At 34.5% G+C, this 21,150-nt stretch overlaps 1 protein-coding gene across 4 annotated transcripts in view; it reads right to left on the bottom strand.

Moving 5' to 3' along the window:
* The window catches only part of ASCC3 (activating signal cointegrator 1 complex subunit 3), a 286,385-nt gene that overhangs the window by 141,070 nt on the left and 124,165 nt on the right, over nucleotides 1-21,150 (bottom strand). The gene's annotated exons all lie outside the window — the stretch shown is intronic.

The raw sequence follows: 21,150 nt of genomic DNA, 5'->3' as shown, positions 1-21,150 counted from the left end.
TAGAAACACTGTGGACATTTCTCTCAAAGTATCAACTGAGGATAGAGTAAAAAGATTATCAAAATCTTTGAAATCGATAGAAGGAGAATTAACAACAAAACAGAAAGCATCTTTGAAATGATTTGTACATATGTCACAATCACAGAATTGTCTGGGTTTGGAAGGGACCTCAAGAGATCTTCAGATACAACCCCCCTGCCAAAGCAGTATGTCTGTAGTAGGCTTTGAAAACAACTGGATATCATTCACATAACCCTCCAATCATTTATTATCGTCATTATTACCATCATATATAGCCTAAACCAAGAGTTTGCAGTGAGATGTTAATAGCTATACCTTTAGAAATATATATGAAGCAATTTAAACTGGTATAAAATTAAGATTCACTCAAAGGCACATTTAAGATAAACCATAGCTGTAAATCCCCTGATGGGAAGAAGGTTTTTTCTCTTCATGAAATGAGGAATCAACCATTCATTGTCCAGTCAAGCACAGAAAACATCTGAGCCAACAAATCAGCATTTAGACATACAAGTGAAACAATGTTTGAATAAATAATAAGAATGGCCAAAAAATTCATTAAGCAGGGACAGGATCCATTAAGCAAGAAAATATGAAATAAACTGTAGGAAGAAGGGTTAAGTCATTCCAAATAGACCAGAAGACTTCAAAAGGGAGACTGGCTGTAAGACCAACACACACTGCCCAAGAAGTATGTGTGTCTAATCTGCTGCACAATGACTGAATTCCTGTGAACAATCATGAATAATCATCAAAAAGATATGACTGAATGTTTTAACCTAAGTAAACAAAGAGTGTTTTTTCTTCTACTTGTTCACTTATGCCTTATAGGAATGTAATTAATCTGTGCTAGTCGATGATGGAGAATATCCGTCATTAATGACTAAATGCCACTTAATTACAGTGCAATAACAGCTCGGAATGTCTGTTAGCCAAATACTACTGGGAAAAGTACACTAAGGAAAACACTCAATATTTTCCCCCTGAGAATTTTGTGTTGCCTACTGTTTGCATAAATTGACAACACATACTTGGTCAGACAGCTCTTAGGTTTGCTGAAGTATGACAATATTATAACTCACATCCTTAAAACTCATGTATGGAAAAGTTTGAATGATGGGCTCATAAGTAAATAACAAATGTTGTTTTGCAACTTCATCTATGGTTAATCAATGTAACAATGGAGATACAGTTCTATTTTAAGGTAGTTTCAGTTGCATTTCAAGACAGGTATATCAAATTCCAGAGAACTGTGCTTTTAATTTTGGTATTTTGGCAGCACCATCCTTGTGTCAACCTGTGGTATGTTACTAAATTATTTTTAAATGAAACACTATTAGCAAATCAGTGAGCTATATTTAAGGCATAATTAAGCAAGTTATTAACCCTGTTCTAAACTTATAAAGTCATAATTTAATTAGAAATGTAGAACTTATATGTATTTTTATATAAAAGTGTCTATAAATAGATGTAAATTTATATAAACTATAAATTTATGATTAGAAAAATAAGCAAAATGAATGCAGGTGACAATACAGAGAACAGAAAAAAAGAGAAACAATGCTGCATAACTATTTGGCTTCCTGGGAGCAATTACTCAATACCTTTTTTTAGCTTATTTGATATAACTTTCCATTACCATTTTAGAAACATTGTGACATATAATTATTGGCTTTCATCTAAGTAGAAATATTCTCAGATACACGTCATGGTTAGCAACACGCAACACAATTTTCTCTAACTTAAAAGGAACACATTGGCAAAAAACTTTTTAAAAATTTCTTCAAAAAGAGGCTACAACATAACAGAATATAGTGCATGTCCCTTATGTCTTCATTAATTAAGGATTAGTTGTCTATTTATCTTTTTGTAAATTCTTTTTGAAGAAAGCCTAAAAAAATACACAAATATTCAGAACAGCAAATTCCTTTTATTATTGGATACATCATGCCATTATGCTGTCTTCAGTGAATTCTCACTTAAAATACTGTCAACAGGTTTCACTGGAAAAAAAAACTTAATTTTAAAATCAAATTGATTTGGTATCTTACTAATATGTTTCTTTTTAAAATGAAGTCATATTAGCATTTGATTCTTTGCTGAAGAGATTAAAAATTCATTTTGTAAAATAGCTAAATCCTGACAATTAAGAAACTGAGTAAATACAGTATGAGGTATTGAGGTGAAAGAGAACTGGTCTTTTTTATGCAGGTAATTCTGAAACTTCTGAATTAGGAAGTGTAATAACATTTGACATATTGATTCTTTAAAAACAAAAAATCAAAGAAAAAAGTGACAACAACTCACATATGAACTAAGAGGTTTTATGACTTAACTACAAAATAGATTTGTCAATTGGTTTTACAAAGTATTTAATCTTCTAGATTCTATTTTATTTCAGTCTTGCATTAATTTTGAAAACACCACCTCTATCTTAAATCTAAAATACCAATTTTGTGAATGGTGTTTATACAGCATTAACATTAATTACATTCAAACTTATTAGAGCAATATATTTCGGCATGTTTTGACATAATACTGATAAATATCTTATTGGTTCTCCTGTCCATTTTAAAATTCATAATCAAAGACCAAATGAAGTGTGATCTGACTGATTTTTTTGCGGGTGGGTGGGAGTTGTGTCTAGAAGGGCAAAGCTCAAAGAAAAGCTGCAAGAAGGCATGATTTTAAAGTTTGAATGGAACTAATAAAACCAGTCAAAAATAGCAAGCAGATCTGCACACAAGTGTGTATTTACATCCAACAAACCTCTTAATTGACCAGGGTATAATTCCTTTATGGCTTGTTTAAACAAGATACAGAGAAATACTGGGATGTAAAATCAAATTAAACAAGCTACTGTAGAGAAAGCATTTTAGGTGTAACACTTTGGTGTCTAGAATTATTTTTTAAAATGAGCAAAAAAGCAGTACTGAGAAACGAGATGAGGTAAAACCGTAAGTCACTACAGTTACACAAAGTAGAGCACAGAATACTAGTCACAGAGAATTAGAAAATAGGCTCTTAACTGAAGAATCTTCTTTGCAATTATGTAAATAAATAGCAGCAGCAACACTTGAATGAAGCCCATTCCTGAAACTCTAAGTGTAAGGAAAAACCCTCTTAGTTCTGATCATAATCATGCAGAGTCTTTAGGAACTGTCACTATAATGTCCTCATCCTGTTTAGACAATGATAAAAAACAGCAAAAAACAATACAGAAATATTATTCCAAAGATCCAGTTCCTTTCTCAAGATGAAACAGTGCTAACAGCACTCTGGTGGATAAAGTAGTAATATTGATGTCTAATTTTCTACAAGTCAGAAACAACAGAAAGTCAACTTACTCTGAATTTCTGTAGGAAAATAAAATTTGATAGTTGACACTTTGCTATAGAGTATTATGCAAACAGACAAACGTAGGTATACTTCATATCTGAATCTTGGCCACTGAACATTTCTAAAAACACTACATAGCATTACTTTAGCAAAACCTTCCAGTTAACAAACTTTAAAGCACATAATTCAAATAATAATTGGTTTGTTTCAGAACAATCTGGATCCTTTTTGAGTGCGTCTAGTGCCTTGATTTTCTTTGAAATGGCAGAGGATTAATCTAAAAAAGTGACAAAAGATATAATGTAGCACAAGGGAAGATTTATCAATGTAAAAATCATACAGAATTTGGTACATGTAGTCAACTACTTGAGATGCCAGACAAGATACATATGAGCTCAGGAAATGCAGATGTTAAAAGCACAGCTATGAGGGGTACTACCAAAGACCTAAATCCCTTAATAAGTAAGAACATATCAAGTTAAATTGAAATATCCTCAAAACAGTTGAGTTCTTGGAAGAAATAAAGTTATACAGTCCAGGGTAAAACTAAACAGAAAACAAATAAACAAAAAAATGCAGTGCTGACAATTAAAGCTCACAAGACTATTACCGTTGTAATAGGATCACTGTTACAATATTCAAAATGAAAGAAAACACTTGTGAAAATGTTTATAAGTAGCATTTCTTTCATGCTACTGTGAATGTTAATGGTGCTGGAAAAAGAGTTGGAGCCTTTTCCCTAAAGAAAAAAACCTAAGAAGTTCCTTTCTTATCACTGCCCAGCATAGTATATGGTAAGAAACAAACTTTGGAACTTTAGGAACTTCGATACTAGGAGGCATTCAGTTTAGCTCCTTCAAAGACTGGAAGACAGATGGGTTGGGATAACGTTTCACGTTTTTTCTCCAAGGTCCTATAAGACCTTCATCTTTTATTTCATCTGTTATATTCTACCCATTCAATACAAGAATAATACTAAAAATTTCTTGCTGATATCCAATACTACAAATAAAAAACAAATTATTTTATTCCATTTACCCAGGGAACTGAGAGATTAGTATTTAAACAGCATATGTTTCTGCCTTCAGTTATCAGAGGCTTGGTACAGACTTCGTAAAACTTGTGTTATACTTTCTTAAGCTCCTGTCTAGATGCATTTGAATGGGAACTTCCCTCCAAGTGCAATTCCATGCTGGGATTTCCACAGGAACTGAAAAGCTAGCAGCATGTTTCTCTGTCAGGGGACTGGAAGACCTTTCAAGTGCATGATTAGGAATATTAGTAGGATATAGGAGTCATACAGGAAAGAAACCCTGGAGCAGTCAACTCTGACTTAAATGAGGAGGCTGGGCTACAATTCAGCCTCTACATCGCACCTAACTACAGAAATACTTACACAACAGGATGGTGCTAAATTGGGAAGCCAGTCTTAAACAACACAGTCTGCAGTTAACCTCCTTTTGTTGAAACATTATCTGCCACATTTTCTATGTGGAACAGACAATGCTCAATTAATCTTTTTTTTTTTTTTTGTACATCATTTTATCTAGCACACTGATCAAACCCTGCTCTGAAGACAGAATTAACAATTCCGTAATGTGATTTGCTGTAAGGTTAATCATTACAAGAAGTCAGGATTACAGAACATCGAGAAAAAGGCACACAATATTCTTTCCTCATACGCACATTTTGCAACTGAAACCAAGGTTCATTGTATTCACTAATTGATCGTGAGTCTTAAGATGTGAGATCATACTGCTTAATATGATAAAGTAGAGCTCCTATTAATTCTGTTGAAGGCATGAGCACCCAATACTCTTAATCATGAGATCAATACTTCCTATGTCACAATTCTCAAAATTTAGAAGCCTTGATTAATACATGCTTCTGAAGATTTTTATTTCGGCAGCTTCAGCTTTTGTAACATCAAACGTATACTGTTAGAAGCAGGGACAGAATCTAAATTTTCAGTGAAGTGTTTCTTTGTCCTATATAATAGACCATCTCCTTTTTTCCTATTATTTTTTATTGTATCCATCACACTATTTTAACCTTCTAGAATGAAGATGTCATTATACAGAACCATTTCTTTAACTTGTTAAGATTTAACACATTTTACTAAATAAGGAACAAAAAGAAAGAACTTATATGTAAAAACCCTTGGAATATTCACCGACCAAAGAACACATCTGCTATTCCCTTAACATCTTTTGTATGGTTTCTTCTCACAGAATCACTGTATAACAATGTCTAACATCATCGCAATCATTCATTCAGAAAGATGTAAGAACTTGTTATGCAAACAGTAACTATAAATTAACTGTTGATATAAATTCTGTACTTAGAAGCCTTTCTGTAGCTGTTATAGAAAGACACCTATTTTTCAGATGTGTAGCATTTGTTCTCTTTATGAAATTTACCTCTTTTTTTTTTTTTTTTAACTAATAATGTACAGTGGAATTTGTTGGCTTTTATGTATGTCATGATCATGTAACAACATCTGACTTAATTTTTAATTTAAAGTGATTGCAAAAATTGCTGAAAATAAAAATTACTTTTCAATGAGAGGTAGACAAACTCCAAGGTCTAATTAAAAAGACTGCTTTATTAGGTGATTAGAGGTGCATAATCAGATAACATTTAATTGTAATCTCTGTAACTTCACCAAATGTTTGTAAAGAACCAGTCCTAGCTAAAAATTGACACATAAGACCTCACTGAATGTTTTTTCCCCAAAAAAGTTTGTGAGCATTTACCAAATATGTTGTGAGACAGCAACATAGCCTTTAACGGGTTAATTTAGCCTGTCCTAACTGTGTCAGAGAATATTATATTTCAGTGGCAAAATCTCTGTGCATTAAATTATGCAAATATGTTAGGAAAAGTAATTTAGAATAGAAAGAAGCGGTTCCACAGCTACAAGCTGTGTAATTAGATCTGTACTCTGCAGTTCAAAGCTAGCTCTGGTGTATACAGCCCTAGTGCTGAAAGCGTCTGCTGCTGCTCTCCCGAAACCAAAGCTTTTAAATGACAAAAATATTACAGAAAGGAAAAGGCAAATGCCTCTAGCTAGGTTACCTCCCCAGAATTTTCTTAAAGCATGAAACAAATCAAGCGTTCTTGCTAAAGACTTTGTTTAAAATTCACAACAGGAAGTGCTTGTATTCCCCCAGTGTTGCACATTTCCAGGCTGTAATCTCCCTGAAACATGTTAGCACATTACTGAAGCAGTGAAATGCGTGTTATTCGTAATACCTGGGAGAACTAGTACTTTTGTGCTATCCTGGACATGTAATTAGACACTTGCAGAACTTGCCATATTTTTATTAGATGAGAATTTTATTAGACGAGAAAGAAAAAACACACCATATGCATGCATAACAGAAGTGTCTAAAATCAGATGACATTTATCATCAGGTACTTGAAATTCAGACACCCTTTCTTCTGTCTTGGACAGTAAAGATGCTCGGGATGACTTTTCCTATTGGAAAATCTCTCTTTCATAGTAACATTCTCTATGCTAACTCCAAAATGATGCATTCACCTTTTTGGAGGAGCACACCGACTCTTTCAGGTATTTTTCCATCTTGCTATTAAAGTACTGGTCACACTAGTACTCTGTGAGTACTACTACACTAGTAGTCACACTAGTACTGGTTCAGCATCTCTGTTTTATTAACATGCCTTCTCAAGACAGAAGGCCTAGGATTTGCCATCACTCTGTATCACAACTTCCAAAGAAACTGGGACAAAGGAATGCAATTACTGCAATTTACTGCGATACAGATATTAATTATGTAGTTTAGAGACAAGTATAGGAATATATACATTATTTTAGCTTCAAGAAATTATTTTGCTTTACCCATCTAAGTCTTATACCACATTCTTTGATATGTATTCAATTCTTAACTGGGTATTACTTCTAATGAAAATGAATACCTAGGGATATTGATCGACAGATCAATGTATCCATCCATTTTCTCCCTTAAGGTCAGAATGAAGTCTCCTCCAAGGATTTTACAGAACTCAATTCCTAATGAAGTTTCAACACTTCTTCCCAAGGAGTGCTGACTGTCCCTACTTATGCCAAAAACGTCATCCTTTGCACTTCACTAAACAGAACCATCTCCTGGACTAACTAACTACAGTTCACTAATGTTTAGCCTAATTCTAAAGAATAATAAAATTGTTTATCATTTGTGCTATGATTTCTACCTGACTGCCAATATACAGCTCAAAATTCTAACACCTAACAGTTAGAGCATGAGAAGTATACTTCATGCAAAATATAAATGAGAACAACACACATGGCTCACTAATAGCTCTTGATCAAAAACACTCACCGTAAACCCAGAATGGCTTGATTGCCAGTAATAAATGATAGCACGAAGGTGTATAAATGCCATTTCCCTCTCCCCTCACTGACATAACAACAGCTTATGAAGATCACTATCCAGAACTACTAACTAAAAAAACAGGAGTAAAGTATATGATATAAGATAAGCCCTACTAAAGCTTAAAAAGTTTAATGTATACATTTTGTTTGAATTTTAACAGATTTTTGTATTTTACATAGTCTTTTCTTATATTAACAAACAACAAGGAAATGGAAAAAGCTCAACAAGCTTACCACTTACCAAGGCAACAAGAAAAACTGAATTTATTTTAACTCATTTTAGTACATCATGGATTTAAGAGAAATATTGATTTAATCTGCACATGCATTAAGATTCTCTTTTACACTACAGAAAATGGAAGGATTACTAAACTGCCTAAAAATCATTCCTAAATGAGACATTCCATATACCCCCCTTCCCTTTATATAGAAAATTTTTTCACAAGCTAAAAGCAGACTGCATTTACTCATCATGCCAAATTAAATAGTGTGCATTAGAACACAGGAATTTTCATTCCCACTTGAGGGTTCAAAACACACACAAAAATTCATCAGGAGCCACCACTAAAAAAAAAACCACCGTGCATTCAAGGAAAACATTCAGCAAATTCTGCTTAAGAACAAAGGCACACAATACCACACAGAATTTTATAGGAAAAGATTAACAATGATAAAATCTATAATGCCTCATCAACTAATCAGTACTGTAACGTGATATAATCTACTTTGAACTCTTGATAGATTAAGAGTAATTGCTGTCTCTGCTAAGTTTTGATTTAATTATCCACTCAAATTACTTTTGATCATCCCTGCTTGAAAAAAAACTAGAATTTTTGAAACAAACTCTATGGAACCTAATAAAAATACTTCCTACCTAGTATAGCTACTCATCTAATTATCTATCTATTTAGATATACCAGTATTTAGTAGTGTTAATTCCTATATAGCTTAGAGATTTTTACTGTCATAATGTGCAACTGCTCATCTATCTAAACATAACAATTCTACTTTTTTAATTCCCTGCAAGAAAGATGTATGCCTATTACTTCATTTTTTGTATTTATTTTAATGTGGAAATTTATTTTTCACTTAAGATGAAATTACATTAGATATTGAACGAATATTACGTCATACACTTCAATCTCATTTTTGTTATTTCTCTTGCAATTTTATGCTAAAAGCTAAGGTAAAGACATTATATTAGAACTACTTTCTTCATTTGCTTACTATCTGCCCTCCTTTTGTATAGCCTCACGCATTTTAAATCTATCATATAAAAAGTTTCTACTATCATACACATTCTGAAATACTTCAAGATTTTTCTTATTCTTAATTTTCATTTGTTACATTTTCCCTACATAAATCCACAACTATTTCCACCCACCTTCTTGTCCTTCACATGCTTGGAAGTGGTTTTCAGGATTATTTTCACCATCACTTTTCCACAAATTCAAGAATCACCATCCCACAGTTCCCCAGATCCTCCTTCTTTGTTCTTTTTGAAGATAGGCATGACATTTGCTCTCTTTCAGCTCTCAGGAACCTCCCCCTAATCACCTTGGTCTTTCAGAGATCACCATAAGTTGTCTGCAATGACACTGGTCAGCTCCTTCAGTATCTGTGTGTGTATGCCATCAGGTTCCATAGACGTATGTAATGGTGAGTGAAAGGGAAGTCTTTGCTCCAGTCTTTCCCATATGTTTTAGGGACCTGGCATTCCTGAAGGCGAATCTTACCAGCAAAGACCAAGGTGAAGAGGGCATTCAGCAGCCTTTTCTATATGCTCTGTCACCAGGTCTCCTGCTTCATGTTCAGCAGACAGCCATCATCTTCCCTACTCTTTCTGCTGCTGCTGCAGTACTTATGGATAAGAAGTCCTTCGTGCTGCTCTTTACATCCCTTGTCAGATTCACCTCCGAGTGGGATTTGGCTTTTTGAATCCTATTCCTGCATGCTCAGTGTCTTTAAATTCCTCATGGGTCTCCTGTCCCCTCCTGTGTGCTTCCTTTTATTATTTGACTTTTTTTTAATTTTTTTTTTTTTAAAGAAGTTCCTTAATCTTCCATGCTGGCCTTACACCACCTTTACTAGATTTCCCGCATGTTGGGATGGATCAATCTTGATCTTGGCAGATATGATCCCTGAAAATCAACCAGCTCTCCTGGACCTTTGTCTCCAGAACCATCTCCTATAGGATTCTTCCAGGCAGATCCTTGAAGAGGCCAAAGTCTGCTTCCCTAAAGGCCAGGGTTGTTATTCGTCTTTTTGTTTTGCTGCCTCCATCAGAATCCTGAATGCCAACATCTCATGGTCACCGCAGCCAAAGCATCTATTTCTATTTTTTTGTTCTCCAGTACAAGGTCTAACAGAGCGTTAACACTCAACTACTCAATAACCTGTGCTAGAAGTTGTCATCAATACACTCCAGAAACTTCTTGGATTGCTTTTGCCCTGCTGTATTATCCCTCTAGCAGATATCAGTGTAAAGTTCCACAGAAAGACCACTGACTGTGGACATGAGGCTTTTTCTAATTGTATGAAGAAGGCCTTAGCTACTTCTTTTTACTGAACAGTAGGTCCTGAGCACGCTCTCCCAACAACGTTTGTCTACACATAAGCTCTGAGCTGGCTCATCATCCCTAGGCAGAGCTCCAGGTATCCCTGCTGTGCTTTCACGTACAGGCAAACTCCTTGCCATCCTAGCCTGACCTTTTCAAAGAGCCTGTTTCCACCCACGGCAGCACTCAGTTGTGTGAGCTCTGTGATCTCAATGAGATCTGAGCTCAGCAACTGGATGCAGACCCCTAATTTCTCCTAATTTCGTTCAATATGCTGCATGTAGAATTGAACAGGCAATTCAGAGAGGCATTGAGCTGTGCTGATGTAAAGCATGACATTGTGTTTTCTGCCACATTATGAAAATGAAAGGCTTAGGGGATTGGTGTCACTTCCATTCAAAGCTATGGATGAAACAGTTTCTGGACCCATAAGTTTTACATTAAGCCTCTAGCATTAAAATGAGTGAGTATGATAATATAAAACCTTTACACTGAAGAACAACCAGTGCGTATGCATGGAAGGATGCTTCTGCATAAAAAGTATTTGCCCACATGAAACTTCATGATTCCTCCTTTAGAGCTATTCAACAGTAAGACATTTTTAACTAGCGTATGCTGATTGGTTTGTCTGATTTAGTTTATATTAGGAAGTTTTAAAATACTATTAGAATAAATTACCTTAAAAATTGTAAACACTTGTGTTTATGATAGTGTTTTATTATATTTTGAACTACATTGAACAGCCTATAAAATAAATGCATAGTTATGGAATCAATGCTTAACTACAGATTCTGGATATTAGCAGGCATCCTTTTCAGAACAAGACAATGGGATCTTATCTTCAATTTGTAGCTTTAGCCAAATACATTTAAATTGTAGGTAAGTTAATATCTAGTTTGAATTAAGTTTATTTCCATGTACTGCAGGGTAATTTATTTTAACTTTATTAGATTTATATAGCAATTGATTATTCCCCAAAACAAAGCAAAAGCACAATTAAAAACACTCTGAGGCAATTAAAGGAAGAAGAGGGTGAAAGAAGATAACATTCATTGCCTTAATATACTAAGATTAGAAATGTCTAAAACAGAAAAAGATCTTTCAAAAATGTATTATGTTATTTCTGCAAAACAGTGTGAAGACTTATCCTTACAAAATGCAGAGCAAAAATGAAAAGAATGAAAACTGATGTAGAAGGCAAATTATTCTCTAAGACAAACAAACAATACTTTACTGACTCCTACAGGTAGTAGAAATTATTCCGAATTTTAATTGACATGACAGAAATAGAAATAGCAATATCTATTCTTGTATAGAAAATTAAGCAAGAAAAGCTAGTCTATTACTATGCAAATATATGTCATTAGGCAGCTAACAATTGCATTCTTACAGATGCCAATGGACTTGAATTACAATTGTTATTCAAAATTATAAGCAGCTTTTCACTGCATCTTTTTTTAGCAAAACAAGATCATGCAAGAATTTGTTTTAAGCATTTCCTTTTGTCCTGGCCTGACATTAACTATTCTGACTTCATATAACACAAATTTTTCTTGGTTATCATAAATTCAATTTCTGACAAATCATAGATAAATCATGAAAACTACTCTATAATAAAGAGTTGTAAAGTTTATTTTCTTATGTTTCCAAAACTATATTTACTTAAATATATACTCTCCTTAGGTACAAGAATAACCCAGAAGCCTGCAGTACTATGCAAATTATGCTCATGAATGGAACATAAAGGATACTAAAATCTATTCTCATTCTTTTTACTTAAGAAAAAAAAAGTAAGAAAATTACAATGTCAATCTTCTGTTTTTTTTGTAAGATCCCATAACATAAAATAAACCTAATAAACAATTAAAGAATGAAACAGTCAGACGGTTGGATTTTCTAGCTTAATTCTTACCAGTACTGCTTTAAAAACACACATTGTTATCCAGAAGCTATCCCCCTACTGTTATCAACAAGTTTTCTAAATTCACAGAGAAGTAAATAAACAACTTCAAATGTTTTTAAACTTCAATGTTTTTAATATGAAGCTTAATAAAGTTACGAAGAATTTAAATGATCCAGTACTTTTCAAAGAAAAGTAAACAGTTCTAAAACAATTAGAAGTGCCTCATAAACCTATACTTTATATACTTAGACCTTCTCAAGATGTCATCTCCCAAATAAGAAAATTATAAATACCTCATGATTAAATATATGACAGTATATGAATGTAATATATTCTGGAATCATCTCTTCAGTAACCACAAAAGAAGTTAGCAATACCAAAGAACTACATATGTGAGAAATCTCCTATCCTCGAAAGTGAATACAAGTTGAAAGGAATTTCCTGATGCATCTTACCATCTTAATCAAGAATTTTTATTTCTTATCCTCATAGATTCCTCCAAATAACTTATTTTCTATATCCGTATCACCATATAGTTCAAATAAAAACACTAATGAAATTGCTACAGGGTTCTTTGGTAACATCTACTAAAAAGTCTATGAGTCATCGGTGGACAGTAGTTGTGTTGTTACATTTTGAATAATTTACAAAAATTTTGGTGATAATCAAGAAGCTTGTTAGTTGATACTATCTATTAAACACAGAGATTTCTTTCATGGCTACAACCGCAAGAATTTTTCAAAAGTTTCAGACCACTGACTATCCTCAACATTTCTTCTGGAAGAAATCATTTATCCTTGTCATTAAATTCTTACTGAAGACCAACACAAAGATAATGGGCATCCACAGACTTAACTTCCCACAGACTTCTAGACCATAAATAGTCTGCAGCTCTGTGTTTGAAAATGACCTTTTAACATAGAGCTAGTAAAACTCACAGTATTAGGCTGCAAGAGTGATGTAGCTGTCTTTACCACATCTGTAAGTGGATGAACACATCTATTAGATGTATTATATAAATATAAACAAATATATTTATAATATATAATATTATTATAGTATATAATAATATAAAAATATATAAATATATATTAAAATAAATATAAATAGTATGCAAACTATACACCCGTAACTTAACTTTCAAATCTCCCATAAAAGGCAAGCTCACTCAAATGGCCTATTACAGAGTAATAAAATTTATTATTATTTATTATTTCCTTCAGACTATGAGAAGTTAATTATTTGGAATTAAATTTGATATTTTATTTAATGATTCAGTGTACACTCATTAATATCAGAAGAACAGAAATTCTAAATAGGAGCAACTGCAACCTTAAACAGATGTATTACAAATATAGACATTATTGCGTAGCTGTGCAAGACTATAGATATATACCAAACATCCTGTGAACTCATAATTATTGGTAGGAAAATAATTTTGTGCTTTTGGTCTACATAAATTAATTGTGAACACCTGAGTAGACAAGCACAGACAAGTTACTATGTAAACAGAGACATATATGCAAAAATTATCGTAAGGCATAGAAATGTAGCACATAAACATTTAGAAGACTATCTAATTGAAGAATAAGGGGTTATTATGTGCATAACTTGTTACAGCATCCATTTCCAGCAATTTTTCATCTGTTCATATAGGCAGCTGACAAGGTATTAAATGTTTAAAGCCAAAGAGATGTGACCAGAAAATATAATGGAAAATAATATGAACATGTCATTTAACGATATAGCATGAAACATCTGGTACGTACAATTTTTTGAAGGATATCATCTACATAGTTAGCACACCAATATAGTATTCTTAATTAAAGTAAGATATGAAGTTTTATTTATTCAGACATACAATTATGGTAACAGTTATATCCCTAAAACTGCAAAAGGCAGTTATCATGGAAGTGCATAAATAAATGATGAAGACAAAGAACATAAAAATAGCACACCATCACCAGATTATTTAGCCTGTGATTTTGTTAAAGAAATTAAACATACTAATGGGCCCTACCCATGCAAAAACTACATGAGAAGTTCTACAGAAAGGTATCTAAAATATTCAAGGCTTCACTTAATCAGCTGACATGGAAATAACACCTGAAGAGATTAACCATAATTAACCCATCTTGTCTGACCGCTTTAAACTTACATATGTGTGCACATATAAACAATATCTGTACATATATATGCAAATAAGATGTACCTGGAAAATAAAAGCAATCTGTATAGATATAGAGCTACAAAAACTCAAATGGACTTGAATAAACGCTTTAGGCTACTAAACAGAACTCAAAACCCCCCAAAACCTTGGATAGATAATAAATTTTAACAAATTCAGTAATTTTTCAGAATTATTTGTCCAAAGTGTGCTATACACACTATTTAACCCAGGAAGAAGACTAGGACAAGCTTAATTCTCAAGGTAGTAAGTTCCAGAGAGACCTCTGGAAAAAAATACTGTTTTATTAAATCTTATCTTAGGACACAGCTATAAAAGCAATGTCAACAGATGCAGTAACTAAGCTTATTAAACTTTTATCTTCACATGGCTTCTGCAACCAAATAACAGCTGGAAAACTGATAATAAAGAAATTTAATCCATCATTTTTACAGATGAAATTAATACCTGTCAAATTTACTTCTGACAATTTAATACAATAGTTTTAAAATAACTACTCAGACTTTCTTTTTTGGCTTAAGATAGCTTTTAAAGGCAAACAAGATGACACTTCTCAGTACTGCAAAGTTCAAGTTAATTATTGTAAACAGAGAACAATTACAGACAGTGAATCTTTTATGTGCTATAAAGCATGGAAACAGTTTTGACGGTATAAATTCAAGTATAATCTTTTTCTGACCTGTGACATCAACAATACTGATTTGGAAGAATATTAAGTATTAATAATCTGTGTAAGATGATAATTAGAAGTTATTCTAATATTAAAAAATGCATATTATCTCAATATTGTTTCTAAAGAACTAAATGCAGAACAGTGGTATAGAACATTTTAATTAAGCACATACGTTCTAATTAATAGACCAAGTCTGATCTCTACCAAAACTGCATACGAACCATATATTAATTAAGAATTGAACAAGTATCATGGCAGCATTTTGCACATTTAAAAAAAATATCAATCCACATTTAATTTTAAAAGACAAAAGATAAAGATGTCTTAGGTATATCAGGTGCAGTTGTAACAATATTGTAAAAAATGGTAACTGTAAAATGCTAAATGAGGCAGAAGAAACCAGCTAAAACTAAGAAACTAGTTCAAAGTAGAAGAGCAGAAGCTCAGCCACTGACAAGTAGATACTTGAAAAAACACTTTTCTTCAAAAGACTGTTAAGAAAAGTGAACTGAAATAAGCAGAAAATGGGCAGTGTGAAGATCACCACTTGCAGCATCAACAAGTGATGGTTCTGTCTATGGCTGTTCCTTGTTTTCCTTTTCTTGTCCTTCTGTCTTCCTCCACATTTTCAGTCCCAGTGGTAAGACTTCCAGCATGTTAATAACCTCCTATCTCCATTGCATTGAAAATTATCAAAAGCAGTGGAAAATGAGACGCTTGTTTTCTTAAAGAGGATAAAATGTTACAGTAGATGAGAGAATGCCAAAGGCACTCCAAATTGAAAACTGTAATCAGCAACCAAAAGGGCAAATTAGCAAAGCGCATTAGGTAAGGAACCAAGACTAAAACTTAGGTATCTATGGCTGAAGACAGAGTAACAGAGTACTGAAGGTTGGGGGAATGTGAGTGGGAAAGAGGGACACGGAGAGGAAAGTAAGGTGCAGAGAGTAAATACGAGAGACCTGCTGAAACAACAGCAAGGGCAAAGAGCACAGGAATTCTTTTGAAGGTTTAAGTAGTATCAAAGAGAATCAGCTATAATAAGAAAAAAAAAAAAGTTGCAGAAACGGACAAGATGAGTAGTCTGGGGAACATGGCAAAAGCATGAGAGGTTTACATGTGCAGTTTGAGGAAGCACTTTCTTCGAAATCTCTCAAAGAATTTCTGCAACACCCCTTCTAAAACATAATGTAAAAATTAAAAACAAAATCCAAAGATACCTTCTGTATTTTCAGGTTTTTAGAGGCTCTTCATTTCACAAAAGTAAAAAGAACAGAAAAAAGAACAGCAAGGTTCTGATCAATTCATAACAGCAGAATTAGTTAAGAGGTGATGGGGACAATGAGAGAAACATATGATCATCTTTTTCTCTCAGTAACCAAGGCAGTGGGATAAGAAAGCAAAAGGTCAGTAACAACAGAAGATATACTGGAAGTGAGCCTATGTAACAACATAGACGGTTGGAGTCAAGAAGAGCATTTTCCCTCGGATACTAACTTCAGAAAAATGAACCTTGGGAAGTGCAACAGTTTAATATATTTTGGAGAAAGGAATCTAGTGTGGTTAAAATTTACATATCATGTATTTCTGAGGTTTAAAATAAAAAACAACTTAAAAATGATGTTTAAAAAAATGTCACAACTCCTAAAAACACCGTGTTATTCCTCAAATAACAAGTCAAGTAACAAGTTAAGGTTTTTTTCTACCTCATACAACGTGAAGATAAGAACAGTAGGGTATGCATTGTCTGAAACTGGCTAACAATGAAATGTTTCAATTTATTATAAAAACGATATTGATGCGTATGGTATTCAGTTGTTTTCTTTGCTGATCTTGCGAGGTTCTCTGCAGGCTTCCTCAACAAGGTGCTACCCACTCCCCAGAACGCTTTGGGACTAGATGCCTTTCTTACAGGGCTGTAAAATGTTAAGAAGCCTTTTCAGCTCCATAGCTGAACTACTGCTGCTAATGCCTGTGATTCACTCCTGGAGACTGCCTGACAAGAGACAGCTATAATCATTTTGAGGGAATGATAATTTTTGATGACACAGTCTCAGAGAGAACAGTATTCCGGAAGACAAATGCTGGCAAAAGTACTCTACCTGTAACTGAGTATAGGGTCACATTCTCTGATAAAGCGTGTAATTTTAACATTTTTTTCCCTCTCTTTGTTTAAAGAGTCTTTGGTTTATTAAAAGGTAGAAATAAACTCCGAAAGTGCAAATCAATCCAAGAGGCTCTAACATACTTGCAGGCAATATAAGAACATAGCAAATTTGAAGTATGACATGAAAACAAATATTCACCAGCTAATACCAAGCACAGAAGGACACTGAGAAAAATCCCTTCTCACTTAACATAGTCTTAAGAGGTAGCATACGACAGAGAAACCTCATAATGAAGACCTACATCGTTAGTAATCCTACAAAAAGAGCACACTGACTTAAAAAGCACCAGGAAACCTTTAGGACATTTTCTGATCTTAATTCTCCAGTCACCATAAAAAGTTTCTATAACAAAACCCCCAGAAAACTCAGTAGGGCAAGCCATTCATCATTACATCTTTCCTCAAGTTAAGCAAGAGGAGAGTTGTGCTATAAGACAAATGTTACAGCTTCAGTTGCATTTGGTAATTCAAAGTGAAGCCTACAAATGAGATATCTCATTAGTTTGAGCAGATGGATCAAAATTAAAGGCTGAATCACCAACTCTTAATTTCCCAGTAGCCAGAAAGAGCTTGAAGTTTTGCAGAGTATGACTGTTGAAAAATCAACATAAAAAGCTTCTCTCCATCTGTCAAAACACATGTCTGTGGAATGCAACTACCTCCTACCAGCCTCAGTCTTAAAAAATGAAGACACACGTACATCTATTAAAACACACGAACATATAACTTCAGTCAAGCATCACACTATAACCTATAATATGACAGTGGCACATCAGCATGACTTCCATAAGACTAAATTACTCCTTTTTAGCATGGTAGAATTCTTTCAAAATGAGTTAACAGAACAGTAGGTAAACAACTGTTGGGTTTAATTTATTAACTCATTCAAAATACTCCAGTAAAGAATCTTAAAAAAGACAGCATTGTGAAAGTTTGATGGCCACAGGAGAGCGTACATTAACTCACGGAACTTTAGAAAAGGGAATATATTTTGCTCTGATTCTGGTATTTCTTTCTTGCATAAAGACGAAATATGTGGCTTTTGGTTTTCTGGAGCACTGCTAATGAGATCAGTGCCTGTCATATATTACTGCCTCAAAAGTCAGAAAATTTCAAACATTTCATGAATTCCATTCAGATACAATACTGCTGTAGAAATTTTTATGAAGTACTTGGGGAGAGGATGTGAGCCTCATAAAATTCAACAAGGCCAAGTGCAAGGTCTGACATCTGGGCTGGGGCAATTCCAAGCACAAATACATGCTGGGGAGAGAATGGATTGAGAGCAGCCCTGAGGAGAAGGACCTGGGGACGTTGGTTGACGAGAAGTTCAACATGAGTTGAACTTCACTGTCCGCTTGCAGCCCAGAAAATGAACTGTATTCTGGCCTGCGTCAAAAGAAGCATGGCCAGTGGGGTCAGGGAGATGACTCTTCCCCTCTTCTCTGCTCTTGTAAGACCCCACCTGGAGCACTGTGTTCAGCTCTGGGGCCCCCATCACAAGAAGGACATGGACCTGTCCAGAGGAGAGCCACGACGATGATCAAAGGGCTGGAGCACCCTTCTTGTGGTGACAGGCTGAGAGAATTGGGGTTGCTCATCTTGGAGAAGACTTTGGGGAGGCCATATAGACCATAAAGTAACAGCTGCATAACAGTGTCAGAATGAATGATGCGGCTGTTGCCCTTTCTGGAAACACTACCATTTTCACAGAATCACAGAATGGCCAAGGTTGGAAGGGACCTCTGAAGATCATCTAGTCCAACCCCCCTGCCAAGCAGGATCACCTAGAGCACATTGCATAAGATGGTATCCAGGTGGGGTTTGAATATCTCCGGAGAAGGAGACTCCACAGCCTCTCTGGGCAACCTGTTCCACTGCTCTGTCACCTTTGCAGTAAAGAAGTGCCCCTTCAAATTCAGCTGGAACCTCCCGTGCTTCAGTTTGTGCCCATTGTCTCTCATCCTCTCACTGGGCATGACTGAAAAGAGACCGGCTCCGTCCTCTTGACACCCTCCCCTCAGATATTTATACACATTGATGAGGTCTCTCCTCAGTCTTCTCTTTTCCAGACTGTAATTTTCTGTGATTCTTGCTCTGACCCTGCACCCAGTGGTGGACTGGATTGCCCCTCTGTGAGTTTTCATCTTTCCTCCTCCCCAAATCTTGTGCAAGGACCTCCTCGCCACAGAGTTTTGCTTGCACTCTGGACTTAGGGAGGCCTTATAGCAGCCTTCCAGTACTTAAAGGGGGCCTACAGGAAAGCTGGGGAGGGACTCTTTTTCAGGGAGTGGAGTGACAGGACAAGTAATGGTTTTAAACTAAAACGGGTAAATTTAGATTAGATATAAGGAAGAAATTATTCACTCAGGGTAGTGAGACACTGGAACAGGTTGCCCAGAGAAGCTGTGGATGCCCCCTCCCTTAAAGTGTTGAAGCCAGGCTGGATGGAGCTTTGGACAACCTGAGCAAGTGGGAGGTGTGCCTGTCCATGTCAGGGGAGTTGGAACTGGATGGGCTTTAAGGTCCCTTCCAACCCAAACCATTCTATGATCCTATGATTTTTCTATTTAGAAACAGCCACAACTGTGTTATAAAGCAAACAAACTGTATACACACATAGCATGAAAATAAACACAAGTTTAAAGGAAAACTTAAAAATAATTGAAAAAAAAAAAAAAGCTATGAGCTACAGAGCAGGACGGTATCAGACTACAGTAAACCTGTACACAAGGCAATGGATTTCTAAAAACAAAAAAATCAGAAGAAGGTGATAACTCTAGAATATCAAATGCTATTCTCAAAATTATGAAAACACACTAAGGGAAAACCTTCCTAGCATAGAATTCATCCTCCACTATGGGGAAGGTATTTCAGTGCAGATATATCTGCCTTTTTTTTTTTTAAAACATCTGCAGTTTGTATAATGATTAGACAGATCATTTATCAGAGCATACTCATTAAAAGTAAAATCCCTCACTTTTACTACCTGATTAAATATTACAAACTATAATTAATTGTATTATGCAATGAGCTGATATGCTTTGTTCTGCATTGTCAAAGACTGCATAGCAGTGTTTTGTATATCATCGTTTCAGGATATGAATGTCTGTTTCATAAGTATGAAGACAAACGTTTTCAATAATTTGAAAAAAGGAAATTAAAAAAATTAAGTTACATAAATGTATATTTAAGAGTTCTGTAACATATCTCAAATGCTGCTCCTTGATATATACACCTGTGCTTGATACAATTGCTTTAAAATATCATTAAACTCATTACCATAACTTTTTGAAATGCCATACTGATTTATGTATTTTTTACTGAATTCAGCTTGCATATACATTCATCATTTAGATAAATTCTTACACTGAATGATCATCAAAGAACAATATTCATACTGAATTTCCACTGCCAGCAATCTATGTTATCTTCGTCACTTTAATCAGCATATTTACCACAGGCTAGTGATAGTCAACATATACCGTACCCAGAACAAACATTTTAAAGCAATGAAAGTGCTTAACATTTACAATCAATTGAATCAAATCAACCAAAGCATTCTGAAATCAAACAGACTTTTATAGAACAAGGGAAATGACACTTCTGCCTTGTCTGAAAATACACTGCTTATTTGGTTGTTGGCTTGGAACATAATTTTCAGAAACTGAGATCAGCAATTGTCTCAGCTAGTGAAACTGTAACATTATGGAGGCTAATGTTCTTCCTGTGACATCTTTCAGCGGCAGCACATGCCTTAAAACACTCGTTTATTCAACTGTGCAGGAACTAAAACCATTCTCAAGGAAAACTATGCGAACTACAAAACATCATCTGCAAGAATTATACAAATTATTGCACTTGAGTCTTTTTTTTTTAAAAGTATTATTATTAGATATATTTTT

Source organism: Anser cygnoides, chromosome 3 (genome assembly GCF_040182565.1).
Source record: "Anser cygnoides isolate HZ-2024a breed goose chromosome 3, Taihu_goose_T2T_genome, whole genome shotgun sequence".
In the NCBI taxonomy this organism is placed as follows: domain Eukaryota; kingdom Metazoa; phylum Chordata; class Aves; order Anseriformes; family Anatidae; genus Anser; species Anser cygnoides.
This window is presented reverse-complemented; position numbering and strand designations above follow the sequence as displayed.